Genomic DNA, 5889 nt, shown 5'->3' with positions numbered 1-5889 from the left:
GTTTCCTCATTTGTAAAATGAGGTGTTGGACTCAGCAGTCACTAACCTTTTGGGCAGGTGACATAAGGACCTAGGCGTCCTCTAGTGCTCCAGCTCATCATCCTCGCACATAGCTGGAGATTGATGCCCTGGCTCACCGTGCTCTGCCAGCTCCGCCCAGCAATTCACCTCTTCCCTTCTCTCTCAGTTCTTCAAACTTTCTGGCCACATCCAACCCCCAGAATCCTCCCAGGTTCACTAGAGAGCTCAAAGCATTAGAGCTGGACCTAAACATCCCTGAACATCCCCATGAAGAGAAGAAAGAGCCTGACTGAGGCCACAGGGTGAGCTAAAGGCAGAATTCGGCCACGCGTGTGCCATTCACCCCATCTAAGTTCTACCCCCTAATCATGCTTCAGTTTCAAACAATGGGATGTTTTCTCTCCATGGAGACACAGGCTCTGGATTTGAGGAGCTACTACTGCCTAAGAGCTGTTAAAGAAGATACAGGAGAAGCCATCATACTAGATTGCATTCCCAAAATATGTAGCCACACCCTGTATTTTTTCCTTTAGAACAAACACAATACCAGCAAAACATCTCTAGGAGCTTGTACTACACAGACTTGGCTACTGCATTGGCTTGGCATCAAAACCCTGTGCAGACCCCAGATTAAGGACCAGAGCAACCCTACCATTCCCTGAAGATAACCACACTGGTTATGAGAGTCTATTCTGAAATATTCTACCCAGCAAAAAAAAAAAAACCCACCTACAGTTCATGATGCAATTTAAGTAATCTGAACAACAGTAACAAAACAGATGCCTCCTGGATATAAATTCAGATGAGAATAACTTATGCAGGGGTCTCTGTAGAAAGATGGTCAGACAAGTACACAGCATTTGATGGATGGTCCTTGTGACCTTTTGGCGCAGGCATTTCCCAGATGGTGCCACAGAATGTGGGATGGGACTTGGAGAAGCAAAGGAGTAAATGAGTAGATTTTCTTCTCTTTTGTCCTAGACAGGGTCTCACTCAGTTGCCTGGGCTGAGATTGAACTTGCTGTGGTCCTGCTTCAGCCTCCCAGAGAGCTGGGAGTACAGGTGGGCCGCCACACTCAGCAAGTCTGTGTGTTCAGTGAGTCCGGCCCTTGGGCCACCTCTGCTCTATAATCCCCTTCACAAACCTGGATTTTCCATGCTGATTCCATGTAAGAAGGGCAGCTGAAATAACAGGGCAGGCAGCCTTTCCCTGGAGACTGAAATCAACAGAAGGCCATTGTCCTGCTCCTGGTCCCACAGACAGCTAGGAGGGGACTTGTTTAGTGAGGCTCCAGCAAATGCCAGGCACCCTCATTCCCCCCACTTCAAAACTCCCACAAGTGGAGTCCCTCAGGAGCCGGTTCTGAGGTGGAGATTGCCAAGCAGCATACGGGCTGAGGGGTGACCTGGGGATCCACAGCCATAGAAGACAGTGGGACAGCAGGAGTAGTCAGCCATGAGGCAGGCCCTGTGACTACCTCAGGGCAACTCACAGACACCTCAGAGCCCCGAAGGGAAAGTAACTGCAGGTAACAAGGGGCCACCCCACTGGTAGTTGTTTGCGGTAGGGTTCCCCGCCCTTGGTGTCTCCCAGCTAGGCTGAGGCAGCACTTTAATAGGCCAAACTGGTCCCACAGGATCTTCCAGCCCCAGCTGAAAGCAGAGGCCAGAGGGCAGGGGAGGGGACGTCTGAGGTGAGACAGCCCAAAGGCCCAGGGAGAGTGTGCTGTGAATGAGAATATGGTTTGGGCCTGGGATTGATTACCTTGAGGTGGGCAGGGCAGCACCCTGATAGTGTCCGGATAGGAAGGCAGAATAGAGAGTTCAAGACTGAGAAGAGCCAAATATGTTGGCACATGCCTGTAATCCTAGCACTGGGGAGGCTGAGGCAGGAGGATCACTGTGAGTCTGAGGCCAGCCTGGGCTACACAGTGAATTCAGGGCCAGGCTGAAGTACACAGTGAGACCTTGCCTCAAGAGAGAAAGAAAGAAAGAAAGAGAGAGAGAGAGAGAGAGAGAGAGAGAGAGAGAGAGAGAGAGAGAGAGAGAGAATAAAAGAAGAAAAGAAAACGAAAAGGAAAACAAAAAAGACTGAGAACAGCATTGTAATTGGGTTGCCATAAGGACCCCAACTGTCCTTTTCTTTTGAGTCACCTTGGTCCCGTAGACACCTCAAACCTTCACAGAAGTTCTGGACGCAGAGCCATATCAGGAACCTGGGCTCCCACATGCAAGAGGCTCCCCAGGGTTTTAGGCCCACAGTTGGCGAGCTTTTGCCATCAGGGAGCAGAGAGTGAGTGTTTTAGGCTATGAAGGCCAGAAAGTCTCTGCTCCAGCTGCTCAGCTTTGTCCCTGCAGCACTAGTGCTGCCCTAGAGGGTGAATAAACAATTGAGCACAGATATGTTCCAATAAAACTTTATTTCAAAGCGTGCAGCAGGCTGAGTCTGGTCCGGGGATGTACTTGGGCCCTTCTGTGGAGCAGTAGGCTTGCTCCAGGACTGAGCTCTGACATCAGGCTTCACCAGGGCCTAGGACCAAGCACAAACCTGGGCTAAGGCCTGACTCTGCAGAGGCCCAGACCGAACCAAACTGAGATTCCAGCTTGTGTAGGTGACCTCACATAGGGCCATGACTCAGAGCCAGCCTGGTCTTGACCTAGGGATGGCAAAACCCCAGACCTTGACTACCCACCACGTCCTAGCTCATGTCAAGTTGAATCTGGTCAACACCAACCTTAGTCTCAGGTCTGATTGATCCAGCCCCAGTCTGTCCTGGCCCCTTCAGAGCCTTCATGCCAGCCTCCTCGATGAGCTCCAGTCCTCGTCTCTGATTGGACCCTGATTCCAGACTGAGGCCTGTCTGCCATCTGAATCTGGCCAGAGCCAGCCTAGGCCTTGGCTCTGGTTTTCCTGTCCAGATCTGAGCCTCTCAAATGGGCTCCTCCTCTTCCACAGTCACTGGGTGAAGATGGCCTGTCTTCTTGTACTAGGGCTCTGAGCTCCCCCACTTACTTACAAGGACATTGGGCAGAAATACTGGAAAAATGTGGGGAAGCCTTGGGTCCTTCTGGCTCTCTCACAGAGAATCCGCATTTGGGACTCAGGCCTCAGGAGCACCTGACCAGGGCCTTCTCCATCACAGGGTCTCTGCTTCTCTTACATATGCCTAGGACAAAAGGAACTCTGCAAGCTCCTGCCTGAACAGAGGCCCACCTGCCCATCCTGGCATCAGGACGCTCCTTCCTGAGGGCTTAGGAACAACAGGAGGTACAGGCAAGGGTCAGCCATGACAGCCTCTGGGAACCTACAGGCAGCTTGAGCCACTGTGACTAGGATGTTGGCCAGGTCTTTCCATGTGGGTATCTTTCGCTGATTTACCAGAGAGGATCCCTGACTCTGGATGCGACAGCTTTGTACAACTGGGACATCCCCAAGCCAGCCAACAGCTGAGGGGCATCTGTGGGCAGCATGGTCACCGGCTGGGACCACAAGCTCTCCACCCAGGAGGTCTGGGCCAAGCATCTCCATGTCCCCACATGAGATTCCATTTGACTCCTGGAACAGGGCCGTGACTTAGGCTCCCCAGCGGTGTGCTAACATGTATCAGGGTTCAGTCACAGCATTTTAAAAGATATGAACAACAAACAGAAATAAAAGCAAATGGGAAAGCAGCTTCTTGTGTTTGTACTAATTATATTTAGTGGTAAGTGCCAAAATAAAGTGAGTGATGGGTTAGGATAACTTTACTTTAGAGAAGGGAGTCAAAGAACTCTCTTAAAAGCCTGACCTTTTAATAATAACAATAAACATAATGATTAAATGCTCAGACAGCATGTGTGCCAGGAACTGTTTCAGATGCTTTACATGTGTTAACTTATTTAATCTTCCTAATAACTCTGTGAAGTAGCTACTATTAGTCTGTCTTCTTCCCAAATGAGGAAGCAGGGGTGGGGCGGGCACAGCGAGAAGTCACATTTGGACCCGTGCACAGGACGGACCCGGCAGATGTGGTGTCTGAGGGGGTCAGAGGCGGTGCTCTCAGCCTCTTTATTTCCTGCCTGTAAACGGCCAGTTTGGGGGGGGGGGAATCAAACAAACTGATCCATCGAGGAAACAAGACCTGTCAGATGGGGACTTGTGTTCACTTTCTGTTACTGTAATAAAATATATATGACAATAAGCTTAGAAAAAGGTTCACAGTTCTAGAGGCTCACAGTTTCACAGGTTTCAGTCCATGGTTAATTGGCCCCATGGCTCTTGGGCCCGAGTTAAAACCATATACTACATAAGCGCATATTGTAGCAAAGCTGCTCACCTCACGGTTGAGATGCAAAAAGAAAGGGGGGATGCCAGGACCCCCTCCAAGGACACACCTCATATGACCAGATGACTTTCAAGTAGGTCACATATCCTGATGATTCCACCACCCCAACAGTGCCACGAGCTGGGGAACAAGCCTTTTAACACATGGGCCACAGACTCTTCCAAACCACAGCACTTATGATACGTCGCCTTTCCAGCGCTGACTTGTAGGAGGGCAGTTCTTGGCCCTATCTCTTCTTGGGGTGAGAAACAACGAGCCTCCCTATACCTGTCCCAACACAGCACAAGCTGAGCACCTTCACCCAGTCACTCGCTGTTTCCTGGGACTCTGATTCTCAAGAGATCAGGAAGAAGGAACTTTCAGGGGGTTAAACTTGATGAGGGGGGTGGCTATGGTGTCAGGACCATAGGCATCATCCTAGCCAGTGATTTCTGCTATAGCTGTTCTCTTCTGATTACCGATTTCTGTGTAACAAACCAACCCATAATGTAAGGCTTAAAGTAATGATAATTCTTTTGCTCACAAGTCTTCACTTTGGAAGGGGCTGGTGGAGATAACTGACCTCTGCCCAATGAGCTGCTTTCCGGGAGAGCTGATGGTGAAGTTTTAGTCTGTGACCAAGGAAGAGACAGTACTTCAGCTCAAGTTCAAAGGCAGGGGAGGACCCAGTTGGAAGGCACTCATGCAACAGGGCTCCTTTGTATTAATGGGAGAACTGCCTTTGAGGCCTATTGATTCTGTCAGCTGATTAGATAAGACCCACCCACGCTAGGGAGGACAATCTGTTTTACTCAATCTACTGATTCAAATATTAATTTCATCCCAAAACATGCAGAATAGTGTTTGACAAAATCTCTGGGTACCCCGTGGCCCATTCAAGTTGACACAGAAAATAACCCATCACACTGGTGGACTCAGTTATTGAGTAGACCTCAGGAAGCAGTGTCAGTATAAGTTGGCTATTGCAATTTCTGAAGTTTGCATCAGACACAGGTGTAGGAAGCAGGGGGTTAGCACTGGCTAATAACAACAATGACAATATTTAATGAACACAAGTAGATAAGGTTCTTACAATTGAATCTCTGAGATGCTGAACAGCTTCTCAAAGGTTAATAAATCAATCATGGTGGAACAGGCAGTGAGTTCAGGTAGCCTAGCTCCAGAGCCCATGCGCATAACCACCAAAGAATATGTTTCTTCCTTTTCCTCTGGGACATTTCACCCATGTCTCTGGAATGAGAAGAGGGAAGGAAGCTGCCTTGGTCACTAAGGCTGGTTAGGAATGCCATCCTGTGTGTGTGTGTGTGTGTGTGTGTGTGTGTGTGTGTGTTGCTAGTATTACTAGAACTGTGTGACACTAACATGTGAAAATTACTTGGTTTCTTTCCTTTTCCAAAGCCATTTGCATTTTTAAACAGTTACCTAGAGAGGGCAATACCTAATTTGACTTGAAGAATGACTCACAGGCAAATTTAAAGTATCACCAATGGAGCCCTCCAAAGAATCACTCAAATTTTAAGATTCTCTGGAGCTAAGTTCCAGA

The sequence above is a fragment of the Cavia porcellus genome, unplaced genomic scaffold (assembly GCF_034190915.1).
Source record: "Cavia porcellus strain 051 isolate PalLab524CR breed Dunkin Hartley unplaced genomic scaffold, mCavPor4.1 scaffold_5, whole genome shotgun sequence".
Classification (NCBI taxonomy): domain Eukaryota; kingdom Metazoa; phylum Chordata; class Mammalia; order Rodentia; family Caviidae; genus Cavia; species Cavia porcellus.
The sequence above is the reverse complement of the archived record's forward strand: the minus strand, read 5'-3'. Positions refer to the sequence as shown.